The sequence below is a fragment of the Pinus tabuliformis genome, chromosome X (assembly GCF_031772625.1).
Source record: "Pinus tabuliformis cultivar Carrire ecotype Pingquan chromosome X, CPIR1, whole genome shotgun sequence".
In the NCBI taxonomy this organism is placed as follows: Eukaryota; Viridiplantae; Streptophyta; class Pinopsida; order Pinales; family Pinaceae; genus Pinus; species Pinus tabuliformis.
Genome location: NC_142308.1, coordinates 1,331,006,530 through 1,331,024,707, shown reverse-complemented (window position 1 = coordinate 1,331,024,707; position 18,178 = coordinate 1,331,006,530). Strand labels below are relative to the sequence as shown.

At 40.0% G+C, this 18,178-nt stretch overlaps 1 pseudogene; it reads left to right on the top strand.

Annotated features, from left to right (window-relative positions):
• Positions 1 to 7,052: 7,052 nt before the first annotated feature.
• LOC149144996 (uncharacterized) lies at positions 7,053 to 9,470 on the top strand (annotated as a pseudogene).
• The last annotated feature ends 8,708 nt before the right edge of the window (positions 9,471 to 18,178 follow it).

Sequence of the window (18,178 nt, the reverse complement as noted above, 5' to 3'; positions counted from 1 at the left end):
ACTTCAGTAAAAACATCAACAGGGTTCACTCCTTTCCAACTAGTCTATGGTTTGGAAGCCGTGTTACCCATTGAATGCGAAATCCCGTCACTGCAAATGGCCATCGAGTTACTTCCAGCCACTTCCGAAGAGGAAAAGTGTTTGTTATACTTAGCTCAATTAGATGAGAATCGACGTGATGCTGCATTGGCGATCGAGACTCATGCAAAACGAATGAAAGCTCAGTATGATCGAAATGTGACCCCTCGAAATTTTTCGGAAGGAGATCTAGTCTTAGTTTATGATCAAGCTAATGATAAATTAGGCGCTGGAAAGTGGCATGGTCCCTATGTTGTTAAGCGAAAGCTAGCCAAAGGGGCTTATGAATTGGTAGACTTTGATGGGGACTCTTTGGGTAAACCCAGAAATGGCCTTTACTTGAAGAGGTATTATGCTTAAAAGAATGGGTATGGAGATTTTTAGTTAGGGTAGTTTTTCTTTCTAGCTGGTGTGTTTTAGTTTAAACAGTGTGCTTAGCTTAGAGAGTGTTTTTTTGTCATTATTCCTGCTTATCTTGGTTTTACTCTTGATATTGCAGATGTCGATGCCTCTCCAAACATACATTGGTTTCGTTGATGGTGCTTGTCGTAATACACGGAACATCTCTTCTGCAGCTTGGGTTATCTATTCGCCCTCTAATGAGTTAGTATCTATGCATGGGGTAAGCCTCGGTCAAACAACGAACAACATTGTCGAGTATAGTGCAGTGATTGAGTTATTGTCTGAATCTATTTCATTTGGGATTCGGAGTTTGATAGTGAGGTTAGATTCTGAACCCGTTGTATTACAGCTTAATAGAGTGTATGCCATTAGAAATCTAGTGTTATTAAGATTATTTTTGAGAGTGCGTCTCTTGGAACGTGAATTTGATTATATTGAATATCAGCATATTCCAAGGTCTTTAAATACATTAGCAGATGCAATTGCTTCTCGAATGTTAAATAGACATTTGCAATAATCATACATGTAAATTTAAAACCATTCCATAACATGATTTACAAGATAAGCCGGTAATAGTGATATATATATATATATATATATATATATATATATATAGGAGTGTGTCAAAAAATACATCGTCTTCGATCATAGGTTGAAAAACACCTTATGATCAGCAAAAATGATAAGTACAAAAAACAAAAATGTCACATGTGCCCACAATAGGCGATCATCCTATCACTGGTGATGATCTCTATAAGAAACCACTGCGCGGGCCACCTTGCAAAGGAACCTCCTAAAGGGTCCCGAGACTCCAATCACATAGCACTGAAGTCGACGAGGAATGTCGTCTATAGTGGTCTCAGGAATATCTCCTGTCAAGCGCTCGAGATGACCCTCCAACTCGGCCAAAACCTTTGCTGATTCGTCCTGTGGGGCTGGCGTGGGTGCAACTGTTTGCCTCCTCTCGAAAGGCCGGAGAGCGGCTGGTTGCTGTGGACCCACATCTGCATTTTAAAATTTTTACTATCAGTTTTGAGACGATGGAAAAATAAATAAAAAATAGGAAAAATGTTGAAAAGGATTTTACCTGACTCGTCCCACTGCTCTCCTGGTGAAAGAACCATGTCTGGGTCACCACGAAAATCTATCCCAGCGTAAGGGAAGTCCTGAATGGAAGAGACCTGGTTTTCCAACCATTGGAAATACTCTGGTTTGAAGCGAGCAGCCTCTGTCCTCTCGTCCGGGTGACGAGCCATGACTGCGACCCATCGCATCAGTTTGGGCTCTCGAGGAAGCCCACCTCCAACAGTAAGGTGCTGAGGGATCAGCATAGGAACCCTCTCTAGGCCAAAACTCATGACCAAAGCCCCATAACCAAAGGTATTTAGTCATCCGTTCTTGGCCCTGGTTAGTTGGCCTTTCACATTGGCCAACACGGCATCGCACCAGTTGAAGATGGTGCCTTGAAAGCAATCAACTGCCATACGCATGTGGGATCCGGTGGAAATATGTAATGCGGCAGCTCCACAAAGTTTGGTGACAGTGAATGCAATCACCATGAGCTCAGGACGGGATATCGTCTTTATGTCTATCCCTTTGTCTCTAGCTTGGCTGTTGTAGTACTCTAGCCGGAGGCTATCGACAGACTGGTCACCTGTCCTAGTCCCGTGCAGAGTCAAGTCTTCACCTCTCTTAGGCAAACCAGTCAAGAAATATATGTCCATCGGCTCGATTTCGAGCTGGTGGCTGCCAATGAAGAAGCACTGCTCCTGTATGCTCCATCTGTCAACCAGCCACTGTAAGAAATCCACGCCCTCATGCCAGGAATGGCCCAGAATTTGTACAATCTGCATGCCCTCAAAGCATCAAGTGAAGGCTGATGATTCCATGAGGCAGCATCCACGTCCTCATGCTCTCGTTCATGCCAATCTAGCATGATGTACTCTCTGCATCAAGTATAAAGATTAATTAAATTGGTAGAAAATATTTTGATTGGTCCATTTTTGAGAATTTTTGGGTTGAAAACCCTTGCGGCGGGGTACGCATTCTCCGGGTTAGACATAGTGCGTGGGACCGCACTTTGTCTACACGGAAGGTGCGGACCCTGAGCTTTGTCCCAATGGAGAAAAAGTCGGGGTCCGCAGGCCTGCAATGGTAAACCTGCGGGCCCCCGCGCGTGGGTTTTGTGCCTAAAAACCCTCCCAAAAATGAAATAAAGGACTAAAACAAAAAATTAAACGGTTAAAAATGAAGAGTAGGATGATGTGGATTACCTGGAGAAGACGACGCTCGATTCCAACGGTTGGATTTTCCGAAATCTTCACGGAAAGTTTTCTGAGCAAAAGCACTATTTTCTCACCAAAACTCAAACGGTAAAAATGAATTGACAAAGGCCCTTTTTATAAGTTTTTTGAGTAAATAAATCACAAATTTGTTTATGTTTCACTTTGAAAAGGTATTTTGCGATGTTTTTATCCATTTCAAACAGGTATGAGTAATGTTTGTGTTTTTGTGCAGAATAAAGGATTATTCAAGTGAAATCTATCATTTTCAACGAAAAAAAATGTAGAGTCATCTTTAAGCTCTTTTCTGACTCCTAAAACATGAAAATATCGCCGAGTGTTTCTTTTAAACTCGTTAAAATGGAATTAAAAGACGGTCCACTTACAACTCTTTTCCGACCGTAAAAACATGAAAAGATTGCCAGATTTTTGTCGTTTCAAATTCGATATTGGTTATAAAATGACGTGTCATTGATCGCTTTTTTACTTTTTTGGGTCAAAGGCACTAATGACGAAAAGTACTCCTTGGTTGTAAAATATCAAGCGGTTCTCTCAAGTATTATTTTATACTTTTTCGGGCTTGGGAGACACAAATTTACGAAAAAGGTCAACCCTGGAGTCTTCTTAAGTTTTTTCAGACTCTCTAAAATTGAAAAACGCCGAGTTTCTCCTATACTGGACTCGTTAAAATTTCACAGTAAAGGACCTGTTCAATTACAAATAGGAACGAACCACTCCTTCTTAGGGTTTGAATTTAAACTAAGTTGGACTCATCCGAAGGATGAGCTTATAATCAAGCAAATGTTATCCTCCTCAAGCTTGTCAAAAATAAAGAGGTACTTGCCAGAAATGGTGGGGGAAAAGAGAGAAAAATGAGCCTGTTTGTCATACTTTGTAACCACTCTTGAACACGACACTTTTATTCACTTGGGTTGGGAAATCCTTTGCCTAACAGTTGATCAAACCACATTGAAAGTCTTCAGCCGGTTTCTGGGTATTAACTTTGGGTCAATTGTCACCAAACCATCTGTCGTGTCGTTATGTGTTCAAGAGGTCACTGCCAATAAGCCATTCATCTGCAAAATATTTGTCATCCATCTTGACCATCCCTGAGTCAGTCCTTGCAACTAAATTTCTTCAACTTGATCTATGATTTCATGTTCTGGGCTTGCCTATGACAGATCGCTTTCTATCGACATCAGCTCATTATCTAGAAAGATGATCTAGAAATCGTCAGTACCTTGAGATCTGCATGCCTCAATAATTTCTTCAACTTGATCTATGATTTCATGTTCTTGGCTTGCCTATGACAGATCGCTTTCTATCGACATCAGCTCATTATCTAGAAAGATGATCTAGAAATCGTCAGTACCTTGAGATCTGCATGCCTCAATGGCAGGTTTCTCGCCTTTGACGACGATTTACATCACTGACTTTCGATCAAAGGATTCCGTGACATGTTTGACATCACCACATTTATTTGCATCTCATGGATTGTACTGGGTACTTTGAGAGCCATTGACATCACTGGTGGTTTCTCTCACACTTGTTAACAGTTTACATCATTGACTTGTAATCAAGTGGTTTCTACCATGTTCGACATCAACACATTCATTCGCATGGATAGAATCGTACTACTTTGGGAAGTAGAAATGAAGACCCTAGATCTAGTTTCCACAATCCAAGCTGCGAGAAATTTTGTATTCATTATGTAATGGACTATTCATAAACAGATGGCTGCGTCCATACTATGTCCACATGAGTCTATACTTGTGATGTTTTACAAGATCATTCCTGTATCAGAGCAGTAGTTAGTTTTTCTAGTCAGTTTTGATCTGAGCATGGGAATGCCTACCTCAGCGATGATATGAACTCATATATATATCTTGCATTGAATTTTTTTACAGGTTCCAACTCGGTTCTCCACAAGATGATCCTCGAAATGATAAAGTACTTCACTCTTCCTAAATGATAAGAAATCCTCATCTACTACAGACTTCGCACTTTAGGGGGCAATCTGTTACACAAAAATATCGTCACCATGATTATTTACAGTTAGTATGGGTCTATCATCACTTGTACTATCCTCCTAAGCAAGTCTCAGACCTCAGCTCTTCAAATCAAGCTTTGGAAATGAGAGAAAGACATTAAAAATCAATGTAACTCTGGTTCCGCACTTTCTCTCATGGTCACCTATGGTCCTGCACCTTCTGTGTACAAAAGCTGCGGACCTGCCCGCTCTGTCCCTAACGGTGTAGGTGCAGACCCCTGTGAAAGTCAAAAGGCGCAAGTTTTATCTTAAAAAACTCACTTTGGGTTAATTCTAGAGGTTTCTAGAAGGAATTTTGACGTGGATTGTTTGCTCTGAGGTGGTTCATGCATCCCAAAAGTGAAGGAGCTAATCCCTTGATGAGAAGAGCTATCCCTTTGAAGGAGGGCTTTATCCCTTTGAAGGAGGACCTAGTAACCTCCCTCCATTGCACTATAAATACAGGCATTGGGCTGGTTGCTGGAGAGGTTAGAAGCTGAACATTTTTTAGGGTAAATGCTGGTGAAATCAAGACTTCCTAGTTGAGCTTAAGAAGAGCTATCACACATCTTTTTGGCTTCATTGGGGAGTGAGTGAAACTTGTCAAAGTAGAGGAGACTTCTTGCTGGACCCTGGGAGGAGCTTGTACAGCGTCAAGGCAAAGGTTGTAAAGTTCTTCTTCTTTTGAATTAATACAATCAAACTCATTTTTCTCAACAAGTATCTTATGTTATTTGTTTCATGGACTCCTTGACTTTCATGTTAAATATGTTTTATGCAATTGGCTTTTCAGGTGCTATTTAATTTGTTTGCCTTGTTTGTGTTTGCATATTCGTGAAAAGGAGCTCATTTGGATCAAAGGAGCGAGGGCATCCACAAGCTTGCGTTGGACCTAAGGTAGGCCCTAAAAACACTTGTTTGCTATTGTTATCAAAGCATATTTAGAGAAAGACAGTGTCTGGTTGGTTTGCTTGTCATGAGGTCTTCTTTAGATTCTAGGAAGGTCTATCTTGTCTGCAAGAGCGACTTATTCCATGTGACAGAGAGCTCTAGGTAGAGTGTCTAGAAGTTTAGTCAACGCTTCACAGAATAGAAGATATGCACTGGGTGTTAGCTTGTATTTGGATAACCCAAGATTTGATGAAGGGAAGAAAAAGAAAATAATTCAAAGACCAATTGATAACAAGCTTGAAGAATTAGTATGTTTAGAAAACCCCGAAGAGCATACAGAGATTCCAAAAAGGTTTCAAAGAAAATTCAAGGACTCAAAGAAAAGTGAGACAGATGAAATTCTTCTATCTCAGACAAAAGAATATTAGGATGATGATGAAATTGGTGATATAAAATTGGTTTCAAGCATTCACAATGATGCTCAAATGAGTTTATATCTGCAGTCAGGTGAAGATAAGTTTCTGCATAAAATAGCAAAGACTAACTTGAAAGAGGATGCATAAATAGTTGTTGGGGTAGTTTCAAATAGATCAGTTAGAAATTCACAGTATGGTTTGCATGAGTAGAAAAACAAGGAGAAGCCATTGAAGAAAATGGGGAAGAAGATGTCAAAAGAAGATGTTGTTGTCCTTACTGAAGGGAAATAATTGAATGGGTTGCATGTTAACCCTAGATTTGGTTCATGAAAGGAATTGGTTGGAGCAAAGCCATTGAAGAGAGGTGCTAAGAAGGCAGAGGATCCCAAAATCCTTGATAGGATGGCAGAGTCTAATGGAATTAAAGGTAGTGCCCAAACCCTTATGTGCTTAAATGGAGATGAATGCAAGCCTGGAAATAGAAAAGCAAGGAAAGTAAAAGCTGATGATGAAATCCTTGGTAGGGTGTCAAAGCTAAATGCTTTGCACAATAGTGATCAGCCCAAATACCAACAAATAGATGAAAGCAAGCATGGGAAAAAACAAGCGAAGGAGGATAATATTGTATCCTTAGCAACCCTGTCTTCCAAACAAGCTATTATAGCTGATAGAGTAGCCACAGACACAAAACCCTCAAAGAATCTCCCTCCTATGGCTATACCATTGGTTCCTTCCAATTTTTCATTCTCTGTTATACATTTTCTCTCTGTTGTTAGAACAACTATGCTTTCCCCCTCTATAGAAGATATTTTAGAGGTGTTCAATCATTCTAAAAAAAATGATGGGGAGAGAGAGCACTCAAACTAGGAGGGTCAGTTCACATTTTCTTCTAATGGGAAGGCTGACGATCAAAATTGTGTATTCTTAAATTGTCGCCTTGATGGCCATCATGACATGTGTAAAATAGGTATAGATCCCAGTTATCCAGAACATCAAAGACAAGCCATCCCATCCTCTATTCCTTTCCAAGAAATTTTCAAGTGGGTGCAGATGAATTCAGGGGATCCTTGTGTCCTTGAATCACAACAGCCACTTCAGGATCTAGTTCGTGGAGCATTAAAATATTTTGCTTCAAAGACATCACCTCCAGGAGTCAAGGGTTGGAAGCCCCTTGCAGTCTATGATAAATACACTAGGAGATGGTCATGGATTGGTCCAGTGGTATCTAGCTCCCCAAGGCATGAGTCCAAGGAAGTCTAGAGTTCTCTAGAAGCATGGTGCATTTCTCAGAAGATGCTTTTAAAATTGGTGGAAGAATTTGAAAATTGGCTGAAAAATGGGCAAGAAACTCTTCAACAGATTGTTCTTCTACCTACCCACCACCAACATTAATGCCAACATGTATAGATGAAAAGGAAAGATTTCGAGACTTCAAAGCTCAGAAAAGTTCAATCACTATCACCCCAAGTTTTGCTGATATGAGAGCTTATTTCCATAGAGAAGAAGTTCTTCGATACTCTATTCCTAGCAGAGCCTTTTCTTACACTACTGTAGATGGGCGTAAGGTAGTTGTTGCTCCACTGAGGAGATGTGGTGGAAAACCTACCTCAAAGGCTTGGGACCATTTTATGCTGAAGCCCGATAGGCCCCCTCATGTGACAATACTATGCCTTGTGAGAGATGCAACTACTAGATTGCCTGGGAGCATCGACACAAGGGCAGATGTTTGTACACTTATCAGGGATTCTCATTACATTGTAGAAGATGTATTAGGTGCACAAGTTAATCAATTTGTTAGAGGAGCATTGGATCACCTGCATTATGAGCGTGATCCTTGTGTGCAATTTTATGGAGATTGAAAATTGTGGGTTTACTTACACTATGAAAGAGCTAAAGAAGATTTTGTCAATAACTATGTGCTTCAATTTGATTTTAGTTTTGTACTCTTCAATGTATTTCGGAGTACAAATGATCATGGAGAGGTCCTTGATGCTCTTATATTCTTTGAATCATCATCGATAAAAACTCTAGTTGGAAATGATAGAAATCAGTTTGCATAAACAAGAGGTAGTCTGTGAAATATCAATTATGCTACACTGAATTCAAAATCATAGCACATAATTAACACAGAGCCAATCCTAATTTCTGTTGCTACCTTTCCACAATGGGACACAATGGGCCATGTAGAAGTTGTATTCCAAGTTTGGATAAAAATGAAGTTGCACACAAGTTCTTCCACAAATGTTTGTAATAGAGATAGTGTTATGGAGCACCATGATTGCTGCATATGTACAAAATGGTCTCCATCATGAAGCTTTGAATATCTTTCATCATTTGTAAGTTATAGGATTGAAGCCAAAATCTATGACCTTTGCAAGAATTCTCACTGAATCTGCTGATCTATTAGTCCCATAAGAAGGTCAGGAAGTCCATGTCTATATAATAAAGAATAGATTGAAGGGGCATTATTTTGTGGGGAATGCCTAATAGATATATACGCCAATTGTGGAATTGTCGATATTGCTCACACTAATTTTGAGGGCATGTCTCAAAGAGGGATAGTCTCATGGAATTTACTAATGATGGGTTATGTACAAAGTAAGAAGAGTAGTGAGGCCAATAAATTCTTCTGTCAAAAGGGTATTGGATGTGGTAAACTCTGATGAGGTCACATTTTCCATCCTTTTATTGATGTGTGTTCACATAGCTGCTCTGCAGCATGGCACAAAGACCCACAATTAAAACTAAATTTTATGTTTAGTTAATTTCAACCCAAATTTCCAAACGTAAATTTGATGAGAAAAGGAAATTGCCATTGGAACATTTTACCTTCTCAAATCTGTTTGGTTTTATATTCAATGATGGAATCATTTTGAGGATGATGGGACATCTTCTACAAAGAGATGGAAAAGGAAAAAGAAGGACAATGCTGAGAATTTGGACCCTGTGCCTTGTAATGATGGTACTTATCATGGCATGGATGATCAGGATGGTTGTGGCTCAGGACTTGGGTTTGATTTCTGCTCTCCTGATTATAATGGTGACTCATCATCTATATATTTTGGTGGCAAGGCAAAACTTGTGTACAATAAGAATGGTTCTTTGACTAGTCCTCATGTTCTCAGAAGTGGTTTAAATGGGTCAAATATGGATGATGGTATGGTACTATTTATAGATCTCCCTCCATCTATACATTCTATTCCTAGTAGTATGTGTGAAAGTCATCCGATGGGGTGGGAGGTCCTTGGATTAAATCCATTGGGTCACAAGTCAAATCTGAAATCTCAAGAGCACATATCAAATAAGGACTTTGATAATGACACATTTAGTAGAGAGAGACCAATTGAACTCCTAAGGGCCAACCTGTTATGAGGATTCTAATGATTACTTCCATCCACGATGCTAAAGGAAAAGAATCTGACAATCAAATCTAATGTTTTGGCATGGTCTGTCGATTTAACAAACAACATTCCTATGAATATTCTTGAAGTATTCCATTTGTTGCACCTATCTACATTGTTGGGGTGAAATCCATTGGGGGCAAACATTAGTTTCGATGTATATTCTTGTTCTTCAGTACAGATAAAAGGATGAGTTTTCTCTATATACAGGAGTTGTCTATAGGTATGACGAAAGAAGTTTAACGTAGAAGTATAAGTCTTAGATGTACCCATGCAACATAGTTTATTAGCAATTTAGTAGCAACTAGAATTCAAATTTCAAACCTGTCAACTTAGCTTCTTCATTTTTTCCTGTCCTTTCATTTTTGTATGGATTTTTTTGTCTTCTTTCTTTACATTTCCACAATTTAGGAGTTAAATGGTTTTCATATTCCTAGGAACTTGATACTTTGCATCCTCAATAGAAATGCAAAAACCTCTCAAAACAGATCCATAAGACATACCTTACTGTACTAAGGAAAAGTACAGATGTTTATGCTAATGTCACTATTCTACAACGACTTTGTTTCCTATTGACTGGATGTGTTTTGTAGACAAACTGAATATATTTGCAACTTCTTGCCATCCATACTAGTTATTAGTCACACGACAAGGATTTTTTCCTGGAGTTTGCTGGTGAACTCGAGAGTATGTTCTAAAGGGATGAAATTAATGATTTTTATTACTACGAAATGCTACCAACCTTTTTCCCCCAATCTTGTTCAATTGGAAAAGTGCTTCCTAAGGAAAAAAAATATAAAATGTACTCCAGAATAAGCAAAATAGAGGCCAGAATACAAACACCAAACAACAAAGGAGGATAAAAACAATATGCTTACCGATCATCTCTATTTTTCCTTCTTGAGAATAACTTTGTTTTTTATTTTGAAACTGGAAGGGATGCAATCAAATCTGGGAAAGGGCCTCTGTTATGAGTTCTGATTGCCTCTCCTAACTTGACCAATTCTAAGGGCCTCTCCTAAGTATTACAAGTACAATGTGGGAATGCAAATGAAACTCCTAGAAAATGCCAAAGCTAAATCTAGGGTAAAATGAAGCAAAGAAGAATACAATAATAGGACACCCTCATAAACATGTAGATAAACAGATCATGTAGAAGGCTAAGTGAAGGTAATAAAGCTATTGCTATTCATGTAAACACATTTGGCAGCTAAAAATTGCATTATGAGTTTGAGAAAAATAGGAATATAACACCTAAGCTTCATTTTGATGCCGATGATGAGTGTGGTAGAGATAAAGAGAGGTATATTCCTAAGACAAATTGTGAAGTGAAAATAGTGGGATACTGCAGTCTAGCTAGTACTCATTTTGATGCAGTGTTAATGATCACCCTGTTGAAGAAGACAAAGAACAGTTTCCTACAAGTTTTTTGGCTTGCTCAGCTGGCTTGTTACACTTGGACATGGATATGCTATGTTTCTCTTCATTTGATTCCCCTGTGAAAACAATCCATATTTCTAAATGATTGATAGTGTGAGAAAAGGTCCTAAATGCAGAGGAGGAATATCAACAGGAGGGTAGGAAACAACTTTCTACCAATCTTGCAATTACCCGAGAAGACTTAGCACATGATGACAGGGGTATCATTCCATGCCTTTTTTCTACACTAGAAAATTGAAATTCAACCAACATATGACGAAATCCTGAGTGCAGATGGAGATAATGGACCAGACTATAGTTCTAGTTTCCCTAAGAATGATAGTAATAAGACACTCATTAATGAAGGGAAATCCTGAAGATCCCCTAAGGTTCAAGAGACCAATGCTCCTATCTGTGGTTTTGAATATAGTAGAAACTTTGGCACCCATAATGTTACAGGGAAAAGTGTCTATATAGAATTGCTCTATCCCACTAAGGTGTGACAGCTGCCTTAGAAACAAACAGAGAAAAGCTACTTTCGTTTTCCTTTATGAATTATAGATAGAGAGGAATAGAAAGACTAACCTCTGTCTTGTGATAATCTCCTGATTTGATTCCCCTCTTCTTTGATAGTCTTTAGCTACCTGCTCCCTTGCATGCCCAGCTTCACGAAGTACCTGTAATATCACAGAAGCATAGCACTATACAAAGACATGGATCTATAATTATAAACAATCTAGGATCAGATGTAAATTGACCATACAAATGTAGCAAGCATCAATGAGACAAGAGCATGGAGGAAAACTTGAATAGCTTTTATTGATAAACAAGAAAGAGCCAAGAGGAGTTACAACCAGTTGTTCTGACCCAGCATCAACCTCCCAGCAAAGAAGCCCCTCTTCACCTCAAACAAAGCTTAGATCACCCAACAATCTGATGTTTATCTCAAGAAACCAACAGCAATTCCTTACAATATGCAAAATTCCAGCCTCTGGATCTCTGGGATGAGGGATCCATATATAGATGTTTGTAATGGAGATGATTCAGCTCATGATTTGATTAGTGTCTTCCCTCTGATAGTTCTTGCTTCCACTTGGAGATTGATGATCTCTTACTCATCCTTGGTTGAATTCAGTGAGGCAAGTGTCACAGGAGAAGATTCTGGAAGCTTCCATTGCCTCTCCACCTCGCGGAATGACACTGCCATTTGTCATTTCTCACCCATCGTACCCCATAGAAGGGATTTTTGAAATGCAATGCACCCACACAGTGTATTTAGGTGAGATGCAATGCACTTGGCCAGTGGAGCAACTGAAATGATCCTGTTTTGACCAATTCTGAGCAGTTTTTCATGGAGAACTTCTGGGAGAAGTTGTAATCTGCTGACCTTGTTCCTTTAGGGGTTAGAACAACACTTTTAGGGACTTAGGAGCCCTTGATTTATGGACATTTCATGCTTGGGGTTGTAGGGCCCAAAAATGTCTATAACAGTTGCCCCCTAAAGCATGAGGTCGTTAATCTTTTGATGTCGGGTGAAATGCTTTATTATGAGGATCTGAAGTTATTTCAAGCTGGGAGGAGACCTGTAATAAGATACAATACAATACATTATCTTCATAATATTTTCATGATCTAGCTGAGGCGGGCATTCCCATGCTCAGCTTTATAAATTCATTTTCATGTACATAGGATAGACAATCGTTTGAGTGTAGACTGATGATTCTGATAGAGCCATCATCCTTTTGATTGGATGATTATCTGTGCGGCAATGATGTACATTTGATGTCTTTATTTCCCTGAATATATATCGTAGCCTGGATGGATGAAACTAGATCTGGGGTCTTCAATCTCGTTTGATCTTCACTTGAAGTACAAGTCGATCCATGTGAGAAATGTTCTGAAGTCGAACATGGAAATACATCACTTGATTACCAGCCAATGATGTAAACTGTTAACAAGCACGAGAGGAATCACCGATAATGATAATGACCCTCAAGGTACTGTAGTACAATTCACGTGGTGTGAATAAAGGACTTGGCATCGAACACCACGCAAAATCTTTCGGTCGAAGGCCATTGATGTAAACCTGTCGCCGGAAGTGAGAAACTTGCCATTGAGGCATGCAAGCTTCAAAGTACTGAATGGGGTGTTCCTAGATCAACTTATTGGATAATGAGCTAATGTTGACAAGAAGTTATCCATCATAGGAGGGACTTAATGAATCCCACATCAATGACACGAAATGGAGCAAATGATTTTAATGGAGGTGAAAACGATCTGGTGATATAAGGTTCAGGGTGGCGGTCATGAAAGAATGGAGTATAAATGTATGGTAGAGGGTGAGACACAGGTGAATTCTCTGAATGACTTCTCTTGAACATATCGGCGACACTGATGTGATGTATTGGTAGCATTAACCCCAAATGTGGATGGTATGATGGGACCATGGTGATGTGACTGGTGAATGAAACAACCCAACTCGACTCGGACACGGAGCAGAAGTGTCATGTTCAAGAGCGACTTGCTACCAACAAAGTTTCTTCAAGTTTTCTTCCCAATTTTCCCCAGTCATTGTTGACCAGTACCTCTTTATTTTTGTCAAGCTTGAGGAGGATAACATATGCTTGTTCTATAATTTTCCCTTCGGGCAAACCCATCGCTATGTTTTAACGAGCCTAGCGATAGTGAAACTCGTTCTCGTCTATAGACAAGTTTGTCGCTATTACACTTTTAACGAGTTTAACGACAAAGATAACTCGGTCCTTTTCAATTTTAGAGAGTCTGAAAAGGAACGTAAAGGTAACTCCAAAATTCCTTTTTCGTCATCTAATCCCTTAAGTCCGAAAAAGTATAAAACAATACAGAAGGGATGAATTTTCGATACTTTTAACGAGCCGAACAAAACAAGCGCTCGATCTTTTTGTGTAATAATCTCTCAGGTCCAAAAAGATTAAAATCTAGAGGAGAGATAGCACTTCCTGTCCCTTTAACGAGCTGGAGAGGCCGATGGCTCGGCAATCTTTTTATATTTTACGAGTCAGTTGAAAAGAGCTTAAAGGAGACTCGTCTTTTGAGGAACAAGTGATAAAATGGGTAGCAAGTGATTCCAGGTAAGGTTTGGAATTTTCCAATCATGGTAGTGTTACAAGGATGGCTAGTGAAATCACTCTTCGCAGCTGTTCCTCAAAATGGGTAAACAATCAAATGGAGGTGAATGATCAGCCAATGCAAAAGTGGAGGTGACGGTGCAAACATGACCAAGGCTTTAATGGCTGAAGTACTACATTCACGATGGTTATTTACCAGGGAATAGTTCATTTTTAACGAGCTTAAACGCGGGGGGAAACATTTGCTCATGGCTTATGTTTATTTTTTAACGAGCTTGAACTATGTGCTAAAACTGCTCGATTGAAAGGTCTCTTTTTGAATTTACCATAAATAGCTTTGTTCTTTCAAAGATTGTACTGTATTTTCAAATGCTTCATCAAACTAGTCAAAAATGAACAATATATGCTTGAAAAATGAGTTAGAACACTAATATTTTACTTTGAACTACGTAAAAAGTAATTGAAAAGTGCTTTTACCTCTCATTTTACCATTTCATTTGAACTTTGGTTTGTTGGAGCTTAGGAGGTGCTTTTCCCCCTTTGATTTTCATCAGCTAATTTTGGGAGATTCTGTGGATGATTCTCAGCGCCGTCTGGACTAGGTAGGAGTTAAACCTGAGCTCTTTCATTTCATGTTTTCTATTTTACATTTTGAGCTTGATTCTTGGTTTTTCTGAGCCTCTGGGGTTTGAAAAACTCGTTCTGCCTTCAGCGCACCCTTTGTGTATCGAAAGGTGCGTTGAATGTTGGCATGTCTAAAGGCCATCTGACATGCAACGCACCCAGAGCACTACTGTAGGTGCGATGGGCATAGAGAAGGAATTCTGTGCACAGTTTTTGATGGAAATTTTGCCTGTTTCTTACCAAAATGAGGATCTAACTCTTCTCTTGTTTGTTTTGCAGAGATCTTTGGAGTAAGATGACCATTACATGGCGAGAACGTGACCATGAAGAAGAGGACATGCTTGCCCTACATGATCCGGTTACAGTAAACGCACTGCGGAACTGTGGCTTGCTGAAGTTTTTCCGCATTTCTAGCATGAGACAACAGATCAACTTACTGCAGTATTTTATTGATGCTTGGGATCCTACCAACTAGGTTTTCCAGATCAGGGGCAAATCTATCCCCTTGACTGTAGTAGACATCTATTTCTTGACTGGCTTGTCGAGGCGGGGTGCCCCCATCTCTTTATCAGGTTCGGCCCGAGGAGGTGACTCTGTGAGAGATTATGTTTGCCGATACTGCAGAGAGGGATCTCAGCCGAGTAAAGACGGCAAGATCATCATCCGTGATGTCACTAACAGGTCCCTTAGGACTATTCTGTTTACTTTTGGTAGGATGGTTGGTGGTGCGGCTCTTCATGTAGCCAACCGATCTTATATGCAGTATGCCTTGGAATGCCTCCAACCGAAGGTGTTCAAATGGTGTGACGCAGTACTTCTTGTGATGAAAGAACAATTGACCAAGATAAAGAGCGAGAGGTTGAAGAACTTTGGGTATGGTTCTATTTTGACCGCCTTTGCCTTGGAGAAGATACCACTGATGCAGCCACAGTATATTGCACTCGATTTACCTTCACCTACTGAACCACGTATGCAGAGATGGGTTGACCATATGTCTAGGCATGCTGGTCAGTCTCAGATTTCATTTTCTGATACCTTCTTCAGGTGGTTTGATCGTCAGGAGATGGTTTATTCCGAGTATCCATATGCTGGCATGGACTTCCGGGGTGATCCAGATTTAGTACTGCCGGATGGTGAACACTGGGGCACCATTGGTAAATTCTTTGACCATATTCCTGTTTATCGTTTTTCATTTATAATGTCCTTGTGCTTTATTCTATCAAGACTTTAATCAAACTCATGTGCTCATGCAGATGTTGGTCCTGTTCAGCCAGTAGTACGCTTGAGAGTACCAGCTGCCGCCCCAGCAGGAGAGGCTGTTGGAAGGGCTATTCTTCGTGACCTCGATGTGGCCGAGACTCTCATAGCATTACAGGAGCAGGTTGAGGGCCTCACTCTTGGTATTCCAGATGTGAGGACTGACGAGCTACCTTTGAGGTTACGGCGGCATACTACTGGTGTGCCAAGACGATGGACTCGTCTCTTACGCATGATCGCACAGGCTGTGACTTGCTATCACGAGCATCATTAGACTAGGGTGCCCCCTAGCATTTTGCGTTTTTTGGTCATTTGACCGATTTTGTCTTGGTTACAGAACATTATGTGTAAACCACAAACAGTTATATATATTTTTGATTTTCGGAGTTCTATTTTGGTTAAGTTACATGATCCAAATGCAAACATTGATGGTATGTTTCCTTTTATAAATGTTGCAAATGTCTATCTAACACATAATTTGCCAATGAGTCAGTTAATGTGTTTAAGTTTTTGGAAATATGTTGATATTGAATAAAATCAAATTGTCTTTCCAAAATCTTAACCCTTAGGAACATGCGATAAATAGCTGGATTTCGGACAGAGTAGATACCAGTGAGTTGTAGTATGACGAGTTGTGAGTCTAGCCTGACGATCAGTCAGTGTATACCATGTGTGATGGCATCAGAGAGAAGTTCTATCAACGCACTATATTCAGCGATGTTATTTGTTGATCGACCAATACATACTCCTCTGAAACTTACTAACTCGCCGCTTGGATCAAAAATGGCCCAAGCTGCGGAAGATAGGTTCTGCGAACTACGACTCGCTCCGTCGGCATATCCAACACATGACTCCAATAGGTTTGACATCTGCAATAAATGTAAAAAGTGGATTACTTGACCAAAATAAACACTTTAGCGAAAACAAAAACATAACAAAAGCATACAGGTTACCATTACGCATAGTAACGCTTGAGGTACAACCCATTACGAGGTTGTGCCAGTGGAATTCTGTCATAATCCATTAACTCGTAGGCTCCTTTTGCTAGCACTCATTTAACAATATAGGGGCCCGTCCATAAAGACTTAAATTTACCTGCTCCCAATTTATCGGATTCTTGGTCGTAAAGCAAGACCAAGTCACCTTCTGAGAAGACAAGGGGTTTGACATTTTTGTCGAACTGTGCCTTGACTCGTTTCTAATGGGCTTCGTTAGCCAAAGCGGCATCATGATAGGTTTCATCCAATTGGATTAATTCCAAGAAATGAGCTTCTTCTTCTGAAGTTCTGGGGAGGAGATCAATTGCGAGTTTGAGAGACGAGATTTCGCACTGGATTGGTAAGACTGCTTCCAGGCCATATACCAGTTGGAAAGGTGTAAACCTGGTTGCATTCCTTACCGATGTTCGGTAAGCCCACAAAGCTGAGTACAGGATTAGGTGCCATTTTCTTTTGTGAACTCCAATCATCCTTTGCAGCATGCGCTTCAGGACTTTGTTGATTGCTTCAACTTGTCCGTTGGCTTGCGGATAATATGGAGTAGAGCTATCGTGAGACAACCCTAGTTTGGCAGCTAATTCCACCATCATGTGATTGCGAAAATGCGATCCATGATCTGTGACTATAGCTTGTGGTATGCCGAATCTGGCGACTACATGATTGAAAAATAAGAGGGCAGTTGTTTCACCAGTATTATCTAATGTAGGCATCGCCTTGGCCCATTTGGTAAAATAGTCAACTGCGACTATGATATACCCATGTCCCCCGGTCGAGGTGGGGTTACATGTCATGAAATCGATGCCCCATTTGGTGAATGGTCCAACATCAACTATTGGTTGCAGAGGTGCGGGTGGTCTTCTGGTTTTGCTATCGAAAATTTGACAAGCATGGCAACTTCTGACTGTGGTTATGCAATCTTTGAACATTGTTGGCCAGAAGTATCCTGCTCGTAAGATTTTTTGCACTGTAGCATAACTGGATTGATGCCCCCCACACGCGCCTGAATGACAATCATTTAGGACTTTTTCGGCCTCCTCATGGGTGAAGCACCTTCTCAGAACTGTATCGATACCGCGACGGTAAAGTTTATCACTGACGATCATGTAGTCTTTTGCTTGGTATCGAATACATTTTTGTTCGGAGCGAGAGGTGTTTGGCCTATATTTTTGGGTTTGGAGATAAATGATTATATCCCCATACCACTCATTGCTTGAAGATATCAGAAACAAACTTTCGTCCACAATTGTTTCATCGGATGTTTCATCGTTGGACGA